Source organism: Stegodyphus dumicola, chromosome X2, assembly GCF_044657685.1.
Source record: "Stegodyphus dumicola isolate Sdum_Otavi_A_Nest chromosome X2, ASM4465768v1".
Classification (NCBI taxonomy): domain Eukaryota; kingdom Metazoa; phylum Arthropoda; class Arachnida; order Araneae; family Eresidae; genus Stegodyphus; species Stegodyphus dumicola.
In genome coordinates this window covers 192,970,364-192,995,348 of record NC_140781.1, presented here as the reverse complement: position 1 = coordinate 192,995,348, position 24,985 = coordinate 192,970,364, and the positions used below count along the sequence as shown (strand labels likewise).

General features: G+C 35.1%; 1 protein-coding gene across 4 annotated transcripts in view; it reads right to left on the bottom strand.

Annotated features, from left to right (window-relative positions):
* The window catches only part of LOC146992999 (xibalbin-1-like), a 277,189-nt gene that overhangs the window by 13,456 nt on the left and 238,748 nt on the right, over positions 1 to 24,985 (bottom strand). The gene's annotated exons all lie outside the window — the stretch shown is intronic.

The window sequence follows — 24,985 nt, the reverse complement described above, 5'->3', positions numbered from 1 at the left end:
GTCATTAGGGATTTTGATGCAGAAGACATGAAAAAATATGCAGTTCTCTCACTGGGACTCGAACGCTGGAGCTCTCGAATATGCGTCGAGAATGCTCCCAATTACACCACGAAGGCATATGGAAATAGGGGAGAAAATACCTTATATACTCCCTCTTTTAAAAAGTGGCTGGGAATTAGGCAACTCGTTGTTGTTGATCCTGGTGTTGACGAATTGTCATTCCTCTCCATTTTAGTTCGGGTGCCACTTGTAGAGACATAACGGTGTTTTTAAAAGCAGGAGACGTAAAACATGTGCATTGTCCTCACCAGGCTCAAACCCTGAAATTCTCGAATACGTGTCGGGTATGCTTCCAGTTATGCCACGAAGGTATGGGCAACGACGGGAGTAAATACTCTAATATACCCTCCCTTTTCGAAGACGAGTGAGGATTAGGGGACCCAATCGCTAAATTCTGGTGGTGGCGAATTATCATCCACCACCTTTTAGTTCGGGAGCCACTTATAGAGTCTTAGTTTATTTTTATGCTGGTGAGATGAAAAATATGCAGTGCCCTAGCTGGGATTCGATCTTTATACTTCCCGAATACCCGTCGAGTGTGCTTCCAGTTACACCACGAAGGTATGCGGGAAGGAGGCAGAAAATACCTTATGAGTCTAATACTAGATGCTTATAATAACTTCTGCAACAATGAAGCCATACATAAAAAATTAAAAAAAAAAAAAAAAAAAAAAAAAAAAAAAAACGAAAAGGTTAAAAGCAACTAGAACAAATTCTGATAAATTTTTGTATAGCATATACTTGGTTTTATTTGTGTTATCATATAGGGGAAAGATGTCCATCATCACGGAGAGAGGAGAAAAAAGTTTTCTAAAGCAATAATTTTTAATCCATGATCAGTTTAAAATATAGGAGGTAGTTCAAATGTTCTAGTAGACTAAGTGATATCGAATTTTGTGAGTGCATATTTATGCATTGCAGGAGCTTTCCTTAATCATTTTAAAGAAGACTTGATTTTTTTTCGCCCCTAAAAAATCTTATTAAAAATCTATCTAAAAAAATACTACTCATTGTGTTTCTGTGTGACTAGAAAATTGCCAATTTAATAGCTTTAAATGATTATCAGTTTTGTTTCGCTAAGTAATGAAATGATTATTATTATTTGTTAAGCTACTTATTTGTCTTATTTAGAAGCTTGCTATGCAATTGACTGGTATAAAAAGTAGACGAATCTTCATTTCTTTTTTTACGTTATTTCGCGCTTGCCTATGTTACTGTATCTTTATCTATCTAAGTCTTATCATAAGCTCTATTACTCGAATCCTCGATGCTAATGAGTTACGGGACTTAACAAGTACAATTTTTTTCTTCCTCTGGATGTAAGAGAGATTTCGTAGCTGACGTTACTCAGAGGTAATTAAGGTTAGTGCATATTTTTGGAAGTCAATCACTTTTTCCCATAAATTCTGAAAACTCTTGAAGGAAACTGACTTGCTTTATTCAGAATGAGATGTAATGTTTTTCGGTAGGTAAGTCCAACAGAATTAATTTTTGATAACGTATATTCTGAATAATTTGAAATATGAATGAATAGTATAATTAAATGTAGTAACATACATTTACTATTGACGATGAGATTTAATTAAGAAAATGTGCAATATCACAAGAAACATGCAGCAAGAACCAACATTATTCCTACTCTGAAATAAACACGAACAGATGATTTTTTATTAATTATTTATTTTTTTACTGTTACGTTTAAAGATAAACATTCTTTTTACTAATTCTGTGTTCATTTTTGAAAAAGTCTAAAGGGACTAATAAGTGGAAGATAAAATGGTCTTTTCTTGTTGGCTTGGAGTCATCTATGATTGTAGAGCCATTAGGCTTATTTCGAACTGGAAATGCGAAATTTGCAGTATCCTAGCTGGTATTCGATCTCCGGACCTTCCGACTGTTAGCCAGATGTGCTTTCAATTACAACATGAAAGCTTGCGGTAAGGAAGAAGAAAATACCCAACATTCTCCCTTCACTTAAAGGACGACTGGACCCATTCGCCAAATCCTTGTGGTGACGAATTATCGTCACGCCATTATAGAGATTTCACAGAACTTACGGTGTCAGAAAAGTGAAGACATCTGCATTGCCCTCTTCCAGATTCAAACTCCTGATCTTTCAGTTGCTAGCCTAATGTACTTTGGATATCTCATTCTAGCTTAATGCACATCATTCTAGCCCAATGTACGGGTTGCCTTCGCGGTGTAATTAATTACACCCCGAAGGCAACTCGATCCCTTCTTATCACCCGGCCCCCCCTCCCTGAGGCTTGACGCAGGGAAAACCTGTGAAGTTACTGTCTAGGATCTTAAGCAATCTTGGCCACAGGGATATAAAATCATTATCCTGGCGGTTCCAGAACCCCGAGGGAAGATCGACTTATACGATTAAACCAAGGGGGGATCTCAGTAAGTCCTCAAACTAGGGCCTCAGTAGCGGAATAGCGCCTGTGCCTTGAGCTTTCAGATCCGCTGTCCTTGTATATTTTTTAAGCAGGAGACGTGAAATATGCATCATCGGAACTCGAACCCTGAACCTCCCGAATACGCCTAGAGGGTGGAACAGTTTGTGTAGTAGTGGCGGGTAACACGTTTTGACGACCCATCAGATCTTCAGGCTCATATGGCCGCACCCCATCATGAAGTCCGAGAACTGCGAGTGATGATCCCGCGGGCCCGGATCCAGTGGTGTATTTAAGAGACTATAAAAAGTCTGTCGCCCGGTAAGTGTGGGCTTAGGCTTCAGCACATCAGATTAATGAACCGATCTCAAGGTGGCCTTTTGCCTGGAACCTGCCTCCCACCTATTAAGGAGGTTTTTCAGAGGGGTATAGGTCGTGTAGTGACTAGTATCTCAAAACACTTACACGAGTATTTTTATTGCCTCCCGTTAAGGAGGTAGGAAATACCTTATGATTTTGGCCAATGGACTTTGTTCGAAACCTAACTACTTTAGTGATAAATTTTGGCTACTTATAGACATTCAACTGACTTGATCTTTCAGTGAAGTAACGCCGAATTCAGAATAAGATTTTTAAATAAACATTTTTATTCTAACTTCAAATTAACAACTTACATAGTTTTTAGAAATTGCAGAAAAAATACCCTCTTTCTTGATGTATTAACAGAACATAAAATTAAAAATAAAACTTATGTAAGTACATTAGGTATGCAGTTCACGCGGCAAGGTACTGCTGTAAGCTTTAGCTTATGCCTCTAGAATTACGTGAACAACATGGCTAGCAAAAGCTAAAGTCAACTGAGATAAGACTAGGAGTTGGGCAAAAATAGGTCGGAGTGGATTAGCAGTTGCTGCCCTCTGTTCTTATACATGTTAAACAATTTGCATCCTGGCGAGGGCGGACGAAAGCAGACGTAACATTAACGATAAGAATAACAAGAGAACGGGGTTGATAAACATAAAACCATACATCCTCTGTCAGTTTTAAAAAGGCGACCTCGAGGATGACATAATAAAGTCTCTTACGCAGCCGTCAACTATACTGGACAACTTTAGTACCAGCAGACATTACCTGCTTCTGTTCTGCATAATGGTTATCAATCAGAAATAGGAAAATTTCGCCTGTGATTCCTGTCTAGCCTATCGGCGGTGGTTAAGCGATTTTAAAATTCGGTGAATAAACCTGGAACTTTTTCGGCGTTCGCAAAACCATAAAATGTTTAGATTGAACCATATAGCTGTGTAACTCGGTGTATGAATTTAAGTTTCTTTCAAACATTGATCGGGCACCAATCCAGTGTCAGGCTGTTCAAATTTCAAAATGCGTTAAAAGAGTCAACACATGCCATGCTATTTACGATGAACTCTTTTTAAAGAATTCCTTATAAATTTTCCTCGAAGTATTGTAAAATTTATTTTACTTTGAAGAAGATAAAAGTGTATGTTAGAGTTTCATTAACAGAAGCTTAAAAGTAAATAACACAATTTTATTCAAAGCTTTCAGATTTCACTCAATTCGAAGTAAGGTACTAAAGAAAAACACTATTTTGCATTTGTCAGTTGTAGTGTAATTTAGAATATACTTTTTTCCGTTTCCAAGTCATATTTCCTTTTCTCAAATGCATTAAAAATAATTATTCTCTATCCTTATATCTTGTATGAGATTCAACGATTTGTAAGATTTTCCTCTTGTTATTCTTTCTACATTTCCTCTCACAAACTTTAATCTATTCATGAGATATTACGAACATTATTGAAATTAAGAAACAAATTTACGGATCATGTGGAATCAGAAACCATCCGAATAGTAAAAAAAATTAAATAACTGGATATCGTTTTTTCCTAACTGCTTAACATTAAAATTATTTCACATCTGTGAAGCAAAATGGAAGCAACACTTTTTCCAATAAAATGAAATGATAGAATTTATTTCCTTGCTTGAACAGACAACCCATATCAGTTTCAACAAATGAAAAAGAATAAAAGTTAGCATCTTACATATGTAAGCCCTATATGTATGAATGAAATTAAATTTTATTTATATAGGATACGTATAATATTCTTTACATTCGTTGTAAAAAATAAAGAAAACAAATATCTTCTATAAAATAAAACAGATGATTTATTTTTATAGTATTAAAAGTAAACTAACAGAATCTTTTTTACTGATGTAAAATAATAAATTAAAAAAGCTAATGAATGTTTAATTTTGGCATTGACAATGATTTTTATTCTAGTTTTAGAAAAATAATATTCGCTATTGCTAAGTAATTACTCAGGGAAAAAACTAAGAATAGTACACCTGTAAGGATTATGTTAATTTTATTAACAGTTAAATTTTAAGTTAAAGTTCCTTTCCTGTCAAATTCTTAACTTCAACTTACTACTTCCGGCCAGAACGTAGTTTTGGAATTTTCTGAATGAGAAGGAGCGGTATTTAAACCACGAAGTTACTTACTGAGACAGAGAGAGAATCAGAGTTTCTGAACTACGCGCGTCTGCCTTTTTTTGGCCGCTCTCTCTCTCAAAGCTGTTATACGCTCGGCCGTACTCAGGCCCTTGCTAAGCTTCGTAGGAAAATAGGTTAAGGGGCCAACTCTCATTGAACCTTGATAGCTTTGGCTATAAGTTAGTTAATCTTAGTTTTAGTTTAATTCTTATTCTTTTAAGTTCAAGTCCAAAGTGCGGACTTTAGTTGTTCACTCTCAGGCGGAGTTTTTTTAAATCTTATAGAAATAATAAAGGGTTATTTACCCTTCTCTCTTGTTGTTTCCTGTCTTCGAACTCTAGCGATTATTCGCTTATCAGTTCCTAAGTTCCTCACTTCCAACATTAACTTAGAATTTCAAGTGAGGGATCTTACACACCTATATACAGAATATAACTGATTTTCCATTAATGCAAGTATACTCCAAATATTGTAAGCCAATCTGCTTATTGTATAGTCCTGCAACAGCCTCCTGTATATCGTAGAGTTGCATACGATTCTAAAAGAAGACATCAAGGCAGTATGGCTAGATTTTGTGTTTTGTGTTGTAGAGTGATTAGGTGTTTTGTTTTAGGCAGGAGAGATGAAAAATGAGCCATACCCTCACCTGGACTCGGACCTGGACCTCTCGAATACGTGTCGGGTATGATTCCAATTACACCACGAAGGCATGCTGAAAGGAGAGAGAAAATACCTTACATTGTTCAGGTCGCCTTCGCTCTACAGAACCACTTCCGGCAAGTACTGGAATAGGTTTTCAGGTGCAAAGATCTCGGGCAAGCATGGAAACTTGCATCTCGCACACTTTCATATAAATTAATTCAATACGTTCTTAAAAACATACACATTATACTAATGTATTAACTTGAATGTTGTTTGCGACAAGGAAAATGGTTAAAAAATCTCGGGAATAACTTATCAAATATAATTTTATTTGCTGTTGAAAGAAAAAGAAGAGATATGAATAACTGCTTTTCACGACATATGAATTCTTGATAAAGCTCTACTAGGCTTCTTTTAGGCATTTTATATATCCATTCTGTTGAGTGTAGTGACTGCCGTAACAAAGTTAAAATGGAAAGTACGCTAAGGTAGTTTAATAATTCTAGGAACCCTGAGCCACTGCATTATATTTATAAATTTTTAATTAGTGACAGAGATTCTTTCTTACAAAATAACAATTAGCAATGGGAACACCCTGTTAATACACAAATTGAGTGAGAGAAGAATTAAACTAATATTGTGAAGTTTGCATAAGGACGCCTTTTTTAATATCGTAAAGACAGATAAAGAGGTAATGCTACAAATATCCAGTCAAAAGAGCCAACAAGCGAGTAGAAAAACATGAACGAAAGTGTCGGCGATATCGAAAAACTGAAAAGTCATCTTTATTCCGAGTTTTTCAGTTTACTTTCTGTTTTTAAAGTTAAGAATTAATTTGTTTCGGATATCAAAGTAATTGTCTAATTCCTCTGTTATCCCAGTTCTGCACCTCATTTTATACAATAAGTGGCTGTTATGTCTAACTTACATGTGCAAGTAACATTTTGTTCTACAATAAAACCCAGTTCTAGTGTAAAAAATTGACTATCATTTATAAGGTTCCTGTTCTCCAGTGTGCGCAATACATTCAGTTAACACTGGAAGATCCGTGCTTCAAACTCCAGGTAGGGCATAGTAGTCAGTAGGGTTTAGTTCAGTGAGGAAACCAGTAGGGTTTCTTCCGTTTTTCGATCCAGAAAGTCTAACCGTCTCTCTACAGACAGCTGATCTGAAAATGTGGTGGATGATGCTTTGTCACCACCCAGATCTGGCCGACTAAGTCCTGTGCCTTTCCTCATTCACCCTTCAAGTAAGGGGTAATATTGTAAGGATCCTAAGTTTTACTAACGTTTATTTTATTTTAAAACTGTACTATCACTTCTTATTTTCTACTTCCGGCCAGAATTAAAGGTTTTAACTTGTTTATGCAAATTGTCTTGCTAACGCCAAGTGCTTAAGTTCTGGCTTTTTGCCAAGAGAGAGAGAGAGAAGGAGTTATAAGAAGCAAGCCGCTTGCCACTGTAGTTTTACGAGTTTTCACTCGGTTGCTGGTTGCCTTTAAGGCCAGAGGTTTAACCCTCTTGATATTTGCAGACGTATCGTAGTTTTAGCAGCTCGGCGTACTACATACGTACCTTTTTTAAATAAAGGCCAGCCTTAGTGCTAGGCATTTGTATACTAATTCAAAGTTAGCTTTTAGTTAGAGTTTTAGTTAGTATTTTTTATATTCTTACGTTCAGACCACAAGTGGTTGGTCTCTGTATACCGAAGTTCGGAAATACCTGTAAAGTATTGAAAATAAAGGGTTTCGTATACCCTTCCTGCTTGTGTTGTCTACTTCACACCTTCTTGAACATAGCTTGAGTAAGCTCACTGTTCCTATTCAGGACCATTCATGTTTCCAACACAAATCAAGAGAAACACAAGTCCTGACAATATAAGGAATTATTGCGACCCCTCCTACTTGCTTCAAATGTGTACATAATAACAAGACCATCTAGCACTGGAAAGTCGCTGGTTCGAATCCCAACAAATGCGCAATTGTTTTTCTCAAGTTTCTCGCTGAAAAATTCCTAATATCTCTATATATTTAACAATTTTATACATTTTAGGCATTAGTTTGATTTTTCTATAAAGTAAATCTCTGTTGCTGCTTGGCTTACCAGCGGAAAAACAATTGAACACTCGGAGTTCGGACTGGATTCATCTCAGCGAACGGACTGGCTGCAGAGGCGTTTTCGTGGTTTTTTTCTCATGTGTAACGTGACTACGAGTTTCTTTCCATTTAAAGGTCCTTCATTGTGGCATCCGTTTCCTTAAGCACTTAAGCAGATAGCTGTCACGTGCTTTATCATTTTACAAGTAATCCACCTCTTGCAGCTCGAAATGTTCAAACCCTTAGATCAGAATATTTGCTACTTTGAGGAGATTTATGTAATTTTATTCATTTTCTGTAATATTACTATTTTATCCGCTCATTTTTGCAGCTATAATCCTTCAGTATTTTTTAATCTAGTGGAAATAGAAGAAAGTTTATCAAGCTAAACAGAAACGGAAGTAAAACTCAAAAGAGTTATTTCACTAATAACCAGATAACATATGAAAAGCTACAGGAAACACTAATTAAGATGCTCATAATTTCTGTTATTTTGCAAAGCGGAAAAAGTATAAATTGTGTCTGTGCAATGGAAGATGTTAATGCAATACAATACTTATAATGACCGCCCAACCAGTATATTGGATAGTGTGGCTGACTGCCTTGCTGAAGGGTCCGGGATCGAATCCCGGAGAAGGCACTGATGTTTGTAAATGTACAGTGGCCGTCCGGCACGGCGGCACTTTAAATATGAGGCGAGTCGAAAGTCCTCTCGAGAAGTTGATGGTAGAGGAAGAGGGGTGGGAGACCCTAGGACCCTTTCCCAGGGGTGCTCCATCAAAATTGGGGGCGGAACTGAGTTAAATCGCACTGTCACCTGTCAGGTGTTCAAGGCTGTTGCCAACGATAGGCGTAAACTAGCGCTTTTCCCACGAGGAATTTCGTGGGATTGGGCTGACTATAGGTTAAAGAAGTGAGCATTAGCAACAACAATATTCAAAATACATGCGTGGATCATTCTGAGTTGCAACAATCTTTTGTCATTCTCATAGGATAAATTAAGTAAGCTTTTTATGCTATTTATTTTGTAATTAATGGTTTGGTTTAAGAATCCAAAGGTCGATTAGCCAAACTTATTTTTAATGGCTTCGGGCGAATATCTGATTTGTCTGTATTGCAATCTAATAAATACGAATTAATGTTAAATTTTTCGGAACAATAATATTCGAAAATCAATCAGGTAACTATATGTAGTTTTTCAAAGAATAAATAATAAGAGAGTATAATAGGTAAAAAAACGGGAAATTTGTTATTTTATTGAAAGATAAATTAATTTGTTATTAATTCTAAATTTTAAAAAGATTTCTTAGAGGTAACTAATTTTTATATATTTATTAAAAATTTTAATTTAACATTTTCATTCATTTATGGTCCTTTTCAATAGTAAATTGAACTGCTATAGAAAAAATATTTTTCTCAATAATTCCTTTTCTCTTCATGAACTGAAATCTGACGCACTTTAATTAACTGAATCCTAGATATCTGTCAGATTAATCTTTTTATTATATTAGCAGCATGAATTCAATGCGCAATCTCCGTTAAATCAAATTTATAGTCCACTGAACATATGTAATACATATTACCTACTGAATACCTTAATACATTGAAATGGGCTGTGTTTATAGCGGAAAGTAATTAATCTGAAAGAAGATGCTGTTGGTTTCCCAGTAGTACATAATTCACTGCTTGTTATCAGTCTAATGGCCTCCTTCATCACTTTCCGGAAGCTTCCTATAGATGAGTGAATTTGCCAGCATTCTTTATCTAATGGTCATTGTTTCCGGAAAAAGCTCTCAAATTGTACTCTCCGTTGTATTTCTGTTCTCTGTTCAAGATATAAACATTATCGAAAAGCATTTGCATGAAATGATGGTTGATCTAGTATATATGTTGTCACTACCAGATAAGAAAAAGCATTAAAATGCTATAAGTGAAGTTTTAGCCGTAGTTAATGTGTAAGTCCCTACTAATGTCACAATAATCTGAAAAATATCATTTTAAGAATACTGACTGGAAGCAACAAATCGACATTCAAATTTTTAACCTAACTGGAAAAAAACAGTTACATATTATTGTAGAGAATAACTTTAAAATGTTCTTCATAACATACTCATCTTTACATTAAATAACATTTTAGAAATAGGTGAACTGAAGGATAAAAAGGTTAGATGTAATTTGAATTTATGGTACGCAGAGAACTGTCTGCCTTGGCACACATTGTAGAGTCATTAATAATTTTTTAGAGGCCAGCAAGATGAAAAATTAGCAAACGCCTTCGCCGGGAATCGAACCACGGACCTCTGAAATACCGGTTCAGTGTGCAGAACCACTACACCACGAAGGACGCTAGGAAAGTGGGAGAAATACCTTATATACTCCCCTTTTTAAAGGGCGACTAGGGTTTTAGGGGACCTAGTCGCCAAATCCTGGGTGCGGAGAATCATCATCCACAACCCTTTTAGTTCGGGCGCCACTTGTAGAGTCATTAGGACTTTTTTAGAGGCCAGCAAGATGAAAAATTAGCAAACGCCTTCGCCGGGAATCGAACCACGGACCTCTGAAATACCGGTTCAGTGTGCAGAACCACTACACCACGAAGGACGCTAGGAAAGTGGGAGAAATACGTTATAACATTACTTCTAATTTTAAGCACGTGCTACCTAGCAAATGCAGGTTATAATTTTCTTTCCGGACTTCAACAGCTCTGCACGAAATGAATTTTTTTTTACGATTTTGAAGCAAATTATACAAAGAATTTAGATATCTGTATTAAGAAAACACAGCAATTGTAAATAATTAAAGACAGAAAAAAAATCGAAACTATACGTAAAAGTATAATGCGATGTGTAATGCGTATGGAAACTGAAACCTCTATAGCATGTGAAAGGAAAGGAATTAAGTTTCTTTAAAAACTTTAATTTTATTATCCTTATTTTTGTAGTTGTACTATATTTCAATCAATTTAGTTAAACTATTTATAAAAAAGTTATATCTCTTTATATAAAGATTTATATAATATATATATATATATATATATACACACACACTCAAAAAAAAAAAAAAAAAAAAAAAAAAAAACCACGCACCACGACGCACCGAGAAGCTAAAAAGTAAATTGGACACAAATTGATATGCATACAGGTTTCGACGAAAAATGCAAAATTTTACATTTTGGCTGCCAATGAATGAACGGTTGTCGCTACAGCGCATCTCATGTATGCAACTGGCAGGATATTTAAGAGGAGAAATTACGATTCCAGGTCATAAATTCTTCACGAATTTCATTCCGTGTATTCTGGTAGACAAAGATTTTGCCTCGCATACAGGTGCGCGAACGATATGCGCAGATGTCAGAATTTGAGAGAGGTCGTGTAGCGGGTTCAAAGAAGCCGGTTGGTCTTATCGGCGAATAGCTCGATATTTGAGCAGGAGCGACGCCACTATTAGACGATGTTGGCAGGAGTGGGTGAACCATGGCCGCACACACCGTCAAGAAGGAAGCGGTAGGCCTAGAGAAACGACACAACGTGAAGACCGAGCAATCGTCAGAGCGGCACACACAGCCCCAGATGCATCATCATCATCAATTGTACGTACAACTAGTGCTTCAGTGACCGAAAGAACCATTCATAGACGTCTCACAGAAAGGGGACTGAGGTCAAGGCGCCCCTTGCGCCGACTACCATTGACCTCTGTACAACGTCAAGCCGGTTTGCAGTGGTGTCGGGCTCATTCGCACTGGAATGTCACTGACTGGAGTAGAATAGTCTTCAGTGATGAGTCCCGCTATGAACAGAGCCCCGATGACCAGCGAAGACGAAGACGCCCCGGACAGCGGTGTGATACCAACCTGACTGTCTTCCGGCAGACAGACCGACAACCAGGAGTGATGGTTTGGGGTGCCATTTCATTTCATCGTAAGACCCTTTTGGTTCTCATCTGTAAAGCCTTACAGCACAGCGGTTCGTCGACGAAGTTCTAAGGCCCGTTGTGATGCCATTCATGTCACACCACTCTGGACTTACATTTCAGCAAGATAATGCCGGCCCTCATACTGCACATGTTTCTACTGTTTGCCTAACATTACCTTGGGCAGTAAGGTAGCCGGATCTCTCTCCTATTGAGCCCGTTTGGAGCATTATGAGCAGGGCCCTCCAACCAGCTCGGGATATTGACGATCTAACGCGCCAGTTGGGCAGAATTTGACACTATATCTCTCAGGAGGACATCCGCAACCTCTATCAATCGATGCCAAGCCGAATAACTGCTTGCATAAGAGCAAGAGGTGAACAAACGCGTTACTGACTTTTTCACTTTGTAAAGCTCTATCACTTCAATAAATCATCCAATTTTTCTCAAACTGTAATCAAGTGTTTTTCTGTACATGTACATCACTTCTACCGATTTTCGTCTAATTCGGATAACTACTTCTTGGTGCGTCTTTTTTTTTTTTTTTTTTTTTTTTTACCTAAGAGTGTATCGAAAGTTAGACTTACGTTTCGTTTCTAAAAATTGTTATTCATACCCGACTTAATATAACTTTTCGAGTAATTTACTCTTGAGCTTTTAGTTAGAAGATATTCAAAAGTAATCTCCGCATATCAGCCACTCTAGTAATTTAGAAATTGAATCCGAGGAACTTTATATTGTATCTCTTTGCTTGTACCTGACCCGCTATTTATTGAACTGATTCCCTTAGGTGGGTATTTTCTGAGTAAAAGCAGTAGCATATGGGGAGTAAGAAAATGGATTTTTGAGCGTATGAAGTAACAGGCGGGAATCTGGGATTGCTTACGTTCATGGGAAACAATTTTATAAAAGAAGCTTCCTCTTGCATATTTTCTGAGTAAAAGCAGTAGCATATGGGGAGTAAGAAAATGGATTTTTGAGCGTATGAAGTAACAGGCGGGAATCTGGGATTGCTTACGTTCATGGGAAACAATTTTATAAAAGAAGCTTCCTCTTGCATATTTTCTGAGTAAAAGCAGTAGCATATGGGGAGTAAGAAAATGGATTTTTGAGCGTATGAAGTAACAGGCGGGAATCTGGGATTGCTTACGTTCATGGGAAACAATTTTATAAAAGAAGCTTCCTCTTGCATATTTTCTGAGTAAAAGCAGTAGCATATGGGGAGTAAGAAAATGGATTTTTGAGCGTATGAAGTAACAGGCGGGAATCTGGGATTGCTTACGTTCATGGGAAACAATTTTATAAAAGAAGCTTCCTCTTGCATCTTATCTTCAGCATCTGATGTTGGTGAATTAGAGATAACAAGCTTTGTCATACAAGAATTCAACGGGTAGATTATCTTCGCATCTGTAGGCATCTGCACTGGCTTATTTACTGATCATGATTTATGAAACAGGTTCAAAGTGTTCAAATAAATTATTTCTCGTTGAATAAAGGGTAGATTAAACTTTTATGCTTTTAAAACATTATTAAAAGAAATGCTTAGTTAATGCACCCTTGCTTGATTTTATTAAAACTAAGCACATGCACCATGTTGCAGCACTACAGCACAGTAAAGAGATTAACAGTTTCAAGGTCTGAGCGCTTCAGATAATACAATAAAGAGAAAAAAAAAATGCGTTATTTTACCATTTTTTTGAAGAGTGTTGTTTACTAGCAAAGGAAATGTAGACGAGCACAGGAAGTAAATTTAGATTAAAAAAATCGTAATAAATTCGCTATTTTTACAAAGAGTGTTTACCACCAGTCGTATGACTGGTATGCGTCTGCATACCAGTCATACGACTGGCTTTGACTGTTACGTATGCCTGGAGGCAAAATCGTTTGCCACCAGTCATACGCTAATTTAGTATGTAACCAAGTTACAAAAACATGGTTGTTGAACGTTATACTGTTAAAATTTAGAAAAGCTCCGCCTTTTCCTGAATATGTGCAAAAACATATTTGAGATAAATAATTTGATATTCATTAAATTCTGAGTGTCACTGGTGATAAAAAGTAATACCTTTTGTGCTATAGGACCATATTACTATCCTTATATGTCTGAATAATGTGATCCTCATATGTTTCATAATTTCATACGCTGAAATATATAATATGAACGACATTTGTGGACTTCCAAAAATTAATTTTTTTAAATATTCTGCGTCTGATATTTAATACGCTAAAGCATAGTTTGTACATCATTCAGGAAAACGTTTCAGCATAAATTATGCATCATGTAAATGTAATATTTTACATCTAACATAGATACGTATAAATCAAGATAAAAATAAAACGACGTATAAATGCAAAAAATTTATTGTAAGGCTTACTTTAATTTTCTAATAGTTATTTTTGTTTTGGAACAAGTCTTTTCTGCCCATTCTAAATTTCCAATAACGTTTCCCTGGTGGAATGAATTTTTAGGATTACGATTTATGCAAATGCAGTAGAAACAAGTATTTAAGTTGAAGTCTGGGTCACTTCAGTAAGAGAGCGTGTTCTACGCCTCGGCCACGTTGTTGCGTTTAGTCTAAGCATACTCTTTGTACGACCGCACTTCTACGTTCCTGTTAGTATTACGACGGTGATCTTTAAATAATGGCCAACTCCGTTAGTTGATTCTATGCAGCTTCAGCTGATTAATTTTATTTAGTATTAGATTAGTTTTATATTTTTTCTTTTGAGTTAAAGGCCCATCCAAGTGGTGTCTTATTGTATGCCCGAGAAGGGAGCCATCTGTTTATTTATTTTGAGTTTGAGTAAAGGGTAATTTAACCCTTCTCTTTACTTATTACTTACAAGAACTCAGTGAATAATCGCTACACAGTTCTTCAGTATTCTAACTTACAAGGAAATCTAATTTAGCTAGTATGTTACAATATAAATGAGAATCATATATTGAATTTACATAAGGGATTTATAATGGAAGTTCAGAGCTTTAGAGATGTATATTTCTCCACCTTTACTGTTAACACACACATTTTTAATATGACCACGTGTAGTGGGGATCAGATATTGTATGCATGCATACCTATATACTGGCATACGTGCATGTATGTATGTATGAATATATGTACACACTACCATTTCATGTGTCTGCTTTTTATAGTACACTTAGGCTGACTAAAATGTTCTTGAAAATATGGCAAGGATTTCATATTGAGTTGGATCGAAACCAAATAGAAAGGAAATAATAAATAATAAGGAATAATTATGAAACTCCAGCTAAATTTTTGCTACAGGATGGAAGTTTATGAAACTAATTAAACTTATTAACTAATTAAAATATGTGTAAAGCCATTTTACTTTGTTTACAAGTTGAGTGAAGCTGAAATATTGTTTTTAATGCCAAACTGTAAGCAAAACGTAAACAAACAGGGAATTGTATCATACCCAGGACGCGAAGCTATAATTATTTATGATGCTGAATGTACATTTCCCATCGTTTTTCCATATTGTAATTATAGCGAAAATTTTATTTGATGGATGAAACATCATTTTTTAGCTACATAGATTTGTTCTATAATTTTGTAACTTGTTTATCTAAGACAGCCCTAGACATACTCAGTAGGACTGAGATGTCTAGGGTAGTACGTGACTAAAGTGGCCATGCGTTCGAACAATATTCTGAGGTTGAAAGTATTCAGCAGTCATAGCAGCTCAAATATAGTAAATAAAAGGTCAAATATAGTAACCAGTAACAAAAATGTTTGGCTCATAATATCTTTAACACCCTAACTTGGGGATACAGAATCTCACTTATGTACCTAACTGCAACTTTTCTCATGCATCCAAGCTAAACAGGTGAACCGCCATCATGAAACAATATATTTCATAGGTACGTGACAGAAGATTGCTAATTTCAGGATCTTTCCGTATGAAGATACGTAAATATCAATGTTTTAAGTGAAATGGGCTGATCCGTGAACAGTACTCAGGCTCAGTTATCTTTCGTTGAAGATGAAGACGACACCTTGTTAAATGTTTTTCTCTGGTAGACGCAGAAGCTGACGCAACACAGTGGGTGTTGCTTAAAGAAGATGCTTATGAAATCTTTGGCAAAGGTATGTCTGCTTATTCAAATACCGGTGGCCAATCACAGGTCGCAAACATAATATGGGATATTTATATATAAATAAATATTGGATATTTTGAGCCAGCAGTGACAAATAACATATTTTAATGCTCATTTGTCTTCGGACGATCTTGATCAAAAAGAAAACTAACTATCTTTATGGTTAAATATAGTCTTAAGGTCACACTTTAGGAAATATTCAGCTTTCTGGAAACCTCCATCTGCGTTTGAATCGCCTGAAGTCTATCGACGGGTTTCCGTTTCTGGTAGGTTTCTTCTAAGTGATGGCTATTAGATATGATTAACCGCATCTGAAAATTTTAAAAGCTTATTACGTCAAACATGTTTCCTTTTATCACTTGCTCGCACTTGCCTTATTTCTATATCATTGCATAAGCAAATACTTATACACCGCAAGGTTTGAGTGTTTAGTAGTACATAATCACTATAAGTAATTACAGTAAGGGAAGTTTTTAATCGGTCTTTGCATAAACAGCATTATGTTTTTCAGTTATCTCTAACATTGAACATCAGTATATTACGGACAGTTAGTGTAATTTCGTCATTTGCTAAAGTGAACAATATATCCAGATTTTTTACGTATAAAATATATAATTTGGAACTTTTGTAAAATACATACAGTAGATAATTAGGTATTTAAAACTATATGAGATTTTAATTATATTTATAATAATTCATTTTATTTTGCAGATGCAAAATTAGATTAAACCTTGTCTTAACATGAAAAAGGAAGTAAGAAATTTCAGCGGCAAAAATGCAAGGAATTTGAAATAAATAAATTCCTTGTACTTCAAGAAATCAAAAGACAGTAAGCAAAAGCATCTGTGTATGCCACCGAAGGAGAAGTAAAGTGAAGATATTTCAGAAAGTATGGTTAATTCAAGGATTCAGGTATACAAATTATTTAAAAGGTTGGTTAACTGATTGCTTTAAAGAACACGAAGACTCTCTGATTTAGCAAAATATCTGCCTGGAAGATTTTTTTATAACAACTGGTTTGTAATCACATTACATGAGAGGAAAAAAGGGAAAATTCCGCGTTATAAAGTATTTCTCCCTCCTTCTAGCATGCCTTTTGGGCCTTAATGGTCAGCACACTCGGCGCGTATTCGAGAGGTCCGAGGTTCGAGTCCCGGCCAGGGCATTGCTCATTTTTCTGTCTCCTCCTTCAAAAAACTCCTAATGACTCTACAGTGACGACCGAACTAAAAAAAGGTGGTGGATGATAATTCTCCACCACCAGGATTTGGAAATTGGGTTACCTAATCCCCAGTCACCCTTTAAAGGGGGAGTATATAAGGTATTTCTCCCGCCTTCTAACATGTCTTCATGGTGTAATGGTCAGCACGCTCTGCGCGTATTCTAGAGGTCCAAGGTTAGAGTCCCGGCGAGGGTATTGTTCAATTTTCATGTCTCTTGCTTAAAAAAAAAATCCTAATGACTCTACAAAGTAACCAAGCGATTTGCGAGAGTCAAACCTGAATTAAACTGAGTTAAAAGCGTACTCAGCGACCCTGCTCACATTAAAACTAGATTATTAAAAATGATTAAAAGTATTGAGAATGAGCCCAAGAAGTCTGAATGCTAGAGAAATTTCATCTTTTGATTGCCATGATCAATAACTTTAGTTAAAAGAGTTTTTTCTTTAGTGAACGTTGTTCCATGCTCTGATCGAAACAGACTTTTTATTGTAAACAGTAAACGCGCCATTGGAAGGAAAGTGAATTTATATGAGAATTATTCAGATTTATAAAAACTGTTCAAAGATTTGAAAGAAATTCCTATGAAAAATATTAAAAACGCCATTAATGAAAATAAATGTTTATTTAAGTGTAAACATTTCGTTTTTACTTCTTAGTTTTGATAGTCGACGACTTTGCCTATAATTTGCCTATATTTGTTTCAAGAGTCTTAGTAATCCTAGGCAAGTCTGTGAAGACAAGATTTCAAAAACATATTATTCTACGACTAAAAAAAAATCAAAAATACGTTCTTCAGTTGAATAAAAAAGGAGTAGAATATGAGCGAATCTACTTCGGTGCTTGCTTTTGACTTCCTTCTGATATCCATATCTGGTTTAAAATAAAACTGCAGAAAATATACAGAAAAGAATGTAACAGATTAATGAAAGCTAAAAGATAATGTCTCAGCCCAAAATTAACTTTATCTTCCAACTCCGGTAGCCTCGTGGGTATGCTAGGACAAAACTAATCTACTTTAACAAAATTGCAGTAAGTGAACTTACTAAGATAAAGTTTATTTTTGTGAGGAAAAGTACTTAAATATGATGTATACAGATTTATGATGTAAGAATGTTAGCTTTGGTCTTTAAGATTTATTAGATGGTCACCGAGATTTGGAAAAAAGTACATTCATTAATCTTAAACTTCCAACGTATCACAGAGATTTATTTTCCCCAGTTGTATGCTAAAGAGAATAGGGTATGTGCAAAATTAAAGTTATTTAACGAAAATATCTTTCAGCCTTTTTAAGAGAAAAGAGAAATTTGAACGTGCCTGACATAGTTAGGTAAATGGAGGTATATGCGCATAATTTAAATATGCATGGAAAATTTGAAATAGAGGTAGTATCATTTAAATAAATAATATATATGTATATAGAGGATGTACCGTAAATGTTGCGACAAGCTTCTGTCGGAGGTAAGCATATCATAAGGATTAAGAATTGCATAGGAACCCATACCCAGAAACGTCATTGTACGCAGCCAGGGGATGCTGTAGAAGAGAGTGCTAATGGAAAGTGAGGATTGCCTCATTCGAGGTGCAGGTACCATACGAAGAGTATGGAACGCTATATTAACCGGGAGCTTGCAGACATGCACTTAGTGTATGGAATAGCTAAAGGCAATGGCCGAACCGTTTCACACATTTATCGAGAACGCAGCTCTGACAGACATCACACAGTTTGTTTGTACGTCTGCATCAAAATTTGTGCGACTACGAGTCATTAAGAAGTGGATTTATTTCAGACTGGATGTTCGTAGCCATTTGAACAGATCATTCACACATCGATGGATTGGGCATGGTGGACCAGTTTCCTGGCCCCCAAGCTCACCTCAAGCCTTGATTTCTTTTTGTGGGAAGCCATCAAATGTGTCGTGTATCACGATCCTGTTGTGTCTGAAATGGATCTCGTGGAAAGACTCGCCTATGCAGCTGCTATAATCAAACAATCAAAGAAACTCTGGTGTGTTTGAACCAATAAATGGTCCGTCGGTGTCAGGCATGTTTGGCGTCAGAAGAAGCAGACTTCGAGCATCTGTTGTAACATTCAAGCTGTCGTACACCATTTGTATTCATGTCCAATAAATGTTTCAAATTAATTCCTCTTGTTTCTTTTCCCATCTTCTATCTCTGCTACCACTTACTCCTGACATTTCCGGGCATGGGTTCCTATGCAATTCTTATGATGCGCCCTACTTCCCTCAGAAGTTTGTCGCAACATTTAAGGGACACCCTGTATATCCCTAGCTAGCCTGGACATCGGTCCTACGGAAACTGTTTCGGCTAGAAACCGTTCAGTGGGAGGAGAAGCTCGTTTCTCGGAAAAGTTTGTTCCAGCCTTATGCGATGTTAAAATGTGATCACATCTAATGACATGTAAGCCTATGAGAAACTTTCCAAGAAACGAGCTTCTACTTCCTCTACCACTGGAGATTTCCTAGTCGAAACAGTTTCTCTAGAACTGATGAGTTGGGATATTTTGCAAATGACCCGATCCTCATAATATTCTGACTACACTTTTTATTTTCATGAAAAATAAAAGAAATAAGCTCTACACAGGTTAACTTTTTATATATTACGTATAGACTCTCAGCAATAAAACCGAATTGTTACAGAAGTGTGTTCTGATTTTCTTTAAATTATCAATTAGTTGATGAATACTGGTAGTTTGGTCGGGGTTCTAACCAGGGCAACCTTGTCTTCAATGATGTTTTCCTCGATTTTCCGCATGAGAAATCTAAATACAAGGTAATTTCGCTTAGAAAGTTCTTCACGAAGACATATCTTACCTTAGATAGAAAGCTCTTGTACGATTTATCATATCCAAATAATCTAACCCAACTTTAAACTCCTGACCACTCAATGAAATTGTAGAGACTATCAGAAGATTTATAGTCACGTCTACCTTCTAACAGAAGGTATAACAACTAAAAAATTAAAATAAGCCTATTTATTTACGCATCCAACTGACGAGTAGACAGACTCAAAAGTTTAACAGAAACGAAATTCTAGTAGTTTTTGGTAGTCATAACACAGTTCAAATTAACTTATAGCCAAAATATAAAATCAATGCGCCCTACTAAACTTTAGCTCGTTCCCGAACGTTCGCAAAGCAGTAGAGGCTAACAGGAGCTAAAGTCTATAAGCTGGATGCAACAGCATGGAAGCTAAGCAGAGCGAAGGTGTTGCAAGCACTCTACCTAAGCTAAAACTCTAAGCTCGTTCGAAGTAAACATAAATTCAAAATAATAATGTAATTCGGTTAATTAACATAAAACCTTAATACATGTGCATAGGTACGAAATAAATATTACACGTTAATTGTGTAGTTTCGACAATCTGTGAACGACAGAATGCGAAAATTAATCCAAAAGAGTACATTTACGGTTGACTCTGAGATTACTAAAGGCACAGTTCTTTAGAATTATGATAGCACAGTTAAACCGGATCTTATCAATGCTCGTACGAAAGGCATTTTTTTTACAGAGATAACAGAAACGAAAATGGGCGCAATGATGCTGTCTACAGAAGGCACATTTTCAGCATTTTAAATGGTTAATACTTTCAGTAGGATATTTTTTTTTTTTTTTTTTTTTTTTTGTTAATGCCTTTAGATTTTCAATTCAAATTCATAATTAAAAGTACTTTTAATAAAATAATGTACAAAGACTTCAACTTATGTTGATTATTAAAAGTAATTTTACTAAATTTTTATATTACAAGACTACCCGTATTTTCATACTTCATTTCCTTAATATTTTCTTGTTTCAGAACCCTAATCATTGCTGCATTCCTTAACAAAATTTCTTTTAAAACTCATTGAATGCTTGGTGCTTTTACTGCAGTTTTTTAATACAATTACAAGCATAATAGTAATAACAATAATATACATATGTGTGTGTGTGTGTGTGTGTGTAAGGAAGCAAAATAATGTTATACTTGCGATTGATAAGCTGCGCTGAAGCAACAAAACTAATCAAAACTAATTTTTTTCCCATTTTAAACCTCCTTAAAAACAAATATAATAATTTCTTTAAAAATAAACGGACTGTCCGTTAATTTATTTTATTACAGTATTTTTATTTATATCTTTTGTTTCTTGAGGAGGTTTGAAATATTTTTTTTCATATATATATATACATCATTTAATTCATTTGTAGTGGCATTAGGTAATTTGGAAGCAGGAAAGATGAAAAATGAGCAACCGCCTTCGCCGGGAATCGAACCGTAGACCTCTGGAATACACGCCTAGCGTGCAGACCACCACACCATAAAGGCATGCCAAGAAGGCGTGAGGAATACCTTATATACTCCCCCTTTTAAAGGGAAAATGGGGTTTTAGGAGACCCAATCGCCAAATCATGGGTGTGGAGATTCATCATACACCACCCTTTTAGTTTGGGCGGCACTGTAGAGATATTAGGTATTTTGGAAGCAGGAAAGATTAAAAAATGCAACGTCTTCGCCGGGAATCGAACCGCGGACCTATGGAATACTCGCCCAGCGTGCAGACCACCACACCACGAAGGAATGCCAAGAGGGCGGGAGAAATACCTTATATATTGATCTACCTCTATAAGAAAATATTAAAATTACACATTAACGGCTCAGTGTTTGACGAATGCTTTTGTATTTTTGGTTTGGTTTATTTAATTATGGCACAACAGTACTTGAGGGCTTTCTCAGAATAACGTGTGAGATAGGCTTTCGTAGAGCTCTAAGAAACACTGGCTCGAATGCACGTCACACATGGGGAAAGCTATGAAAGCACGAAAGCGTTCATGCAGCCAGTCCTTTCGCCGGTATTCGAACTCCGGATCGAACTCACAGTAGTAATCGATTTTACAGCTCGACCGCTTGTGTACCCATAATACTCTTGGAAATAAAACTGATGACTTATGCATTTATTTGGATTAAAAGTGTCTGCAAAAAGAAATCACAGTATCAGACGTAACTATGCTGAAGCATAAAACTTCAAAAGAAAACAGATTTGAATCTCAGATATATAAAATCATATAAAAATAAAGTAAAACAAGTAAATGTAGTTCGAATAATTAGTATAAATTTTTAAATACATTGTAGGTTTTTCCTCTTGAACAAATTATCTTTTATTAAGTTAAGAATTTGATCCAAAATAATTTGTTTTCCTCCTTTTTTTAGCTAATACCATAAAGGATAACAGAAATAAAAATGCGCTAGTTGGGAAATTCGCAAGGAATTATAATGAAAACTAAAATAAGAAAAGGAAAACATTTAAGAAATTTGTTTCGGAAGCCAAAAAAAAAAAAAAAAAATTCTTTTTTCCGGTATGTGAACCAGTCAATTAACGTTGAATCAGATATAGTCTTCATAACGTTGAATCAGATATTAATTGCATTCTTCTGCTTATATATTTTTGTTATTTTTGTATTTCCTTTCTATATTTCTACCGGTTTGATGATTATTGGGTGATTTTTACATATTTATGGGGAATTTTAGATTTATTGGTTTTGAATTCCTTTCATGTCTTTGAGGATTTGGTGCTAAATTTCCTTATATGTATACATATGTATATGTATAAAGTTGGCGTTTAGATTTTTGATTTTATTATCGTTAAATGAAAAACATTCAGGAAGTATATTTCTATATTACTATATCTCAAGACTTAAGCCATTTAACTGAGAATGATCATGTCTACTAGATATATAGATGCCAAAAAAATGCAGTGAGGCGCAAACCTAAAATATGTATTTTTTAAATAAATTACTTACAACGTTTCAGAAATTTGTTCATTGTCATCGTAAAATAATACAAACCCTTGGAACTTAACACAATATCTGCAACAAATTTTCGATTATATTATCAACTATCTCAAAGTTCATACCACTGTGAGAAACATGAAGAAGCCTAGAAAAAGCTATTCTAAATAAAGTGAAAAATACCTAGAAAAATATGCACATCTATAAGACGAATCGAAATTTTATTGTACGAAACATCAGTAAGAAAAATGTATAATTAGATATCTAAAACTGGAATTTTAAAAGAAAATAGAATAGCATTTGATATCAAAATGGATCTATGCAATAAAATACAGCTCAACTGCCAAAGAAAATATTAAAATTACACATTAACGGCTCAGTGTTTGACGAATGCTTTTGTATTTTTGGTTTGGTTTATTTAATTATGGCACAACAGTACTTGAGGGCTTTCTCAGAATAACGTGTGAGATAGGCTTTCGTAGAGCTCTAAGAAACACTGGCTCGAATGCACGTCACACATGGGGAAAGCTATGAAAGCACGAAAGCGTTCATGCAGCCAGTCCTTTCGCCGGTATTCGAACTCCGGATCGAACTCACAGTAGTAATCGATTTTACAGCTCGACCGCTTGTGTACCCATAATACTCTTGGAAATAAAACTGATGACTTATGCATTTATTTGGATTAAAAGTGTCTGCAAAAAGAAATCACAGTATCAGACGTAACTATGCTGAAGCATAAAACTTCAAAAGAAAACAGATTTGAATCTCAGATATATAAAATCATATAAAAATAAAGTAAAACAAGTAAATGTAGTTCGAATAATTAGTATAAATTTTTAAATACATTGTAGGTTTTTCCTCTTGAACAAATTATCTTTTATTAAGTTAAGAATTTGATCCAAAATAATTTGTTTTCCTCCTTTTTTTAGCTAATACCATAAAGGATAACAGAAATAAAAATGCGCTAGTTGGGAAATTCGCAAGGAATTATAATGAAAACTAAAATAAGAAAAGGAAAACATTTAAGAAATTTGTTTCGGAAGCCAAAAAAAAAAAAAAAAAAATTCTTTTTTCCGGTATGTGAACCAGTCAATTACTCTGCTGGAATCTTTCCCTGAAGAAAAACTACGCAATCCTCCATCCGAGCGCATTTTATTATAATTTATTTTGGCTAAGCATATTTTATCATAGTTTATTTTGGTTACATTGTTTCACATTCTAGTTGTTCTTTCCCTGAATTTCATCAATTTTTTTCGAAAATAAAATATTACCAGGCTTAATTATCGCGCAGGATATTTTGAGGAAAATAGCAAAATATATTATATTTCTAAATAAAGGATGAATTGCTTATGAATTTTAAGATTAGCAAAACATGCGCTAATTACTTCCATGCTGAAAGGTATAGGAGGAATAAACGAAAGCTGTGAGAATAAGAGCACATGGGAGTTAATATCACATGAAATTATAGATAAAAATGTATCTATTTTATAGATGTGAATATCTATTTTATAGAAGTGAATATTTTCTCTTCTTAACAATGAAACTGCGAAGGTGACAATGAATCTGTTAAAATTTAATAAATTGCACCTTTAGTAAAACTACAGATGAATTGCTTCTAGGTCTTATTAGATGCGTTTTGCTGTTTTTTTTTTTTTGGATATTTAAAAAAATAATTTTATTTACATGATAACTGTTATTATATTAATATAACTATTGGTATGCAGAAACTATGAAAACAAGGGAAATCCACACCAGAAAACAGAGGTTTAGAAAACGTTTTGAAATTATCCTCAGTATTTGATTTTCGGATAAATTTGCAGTCTGATACTTATTCGGACACAGTTCAGTTCCGATACATTTATTAAAATTACGTGGCGTACAAAAGAAAATGCCACCAAACATTCTATTAATCATGGTACGAATAAAATTGTGTAAAAACAAAAGGCACAGTTTTTGCCAATAATCAGAAATAATACATTTCTATCTTTTTTATTTTCACACAGCTGAGTGTGACTTACATCATATGCAATCAGACACATCATTCTTATAAATTTTCTATGGTTACAGAGGAAAACATTGCGACAAAAACATCGTTAACAAAAAGAAAAAAAATGTAGAAAATATAATAACAGAAAGAAAAGCGACGAGAAAACAATGCAGTTCAAAAACATCGCGGTATAAAACCTCGTCAAGAAAACAAAGCGGTTCCAAAACTTCTTACTTTTTAAAATGTTATACCAGAAAATATC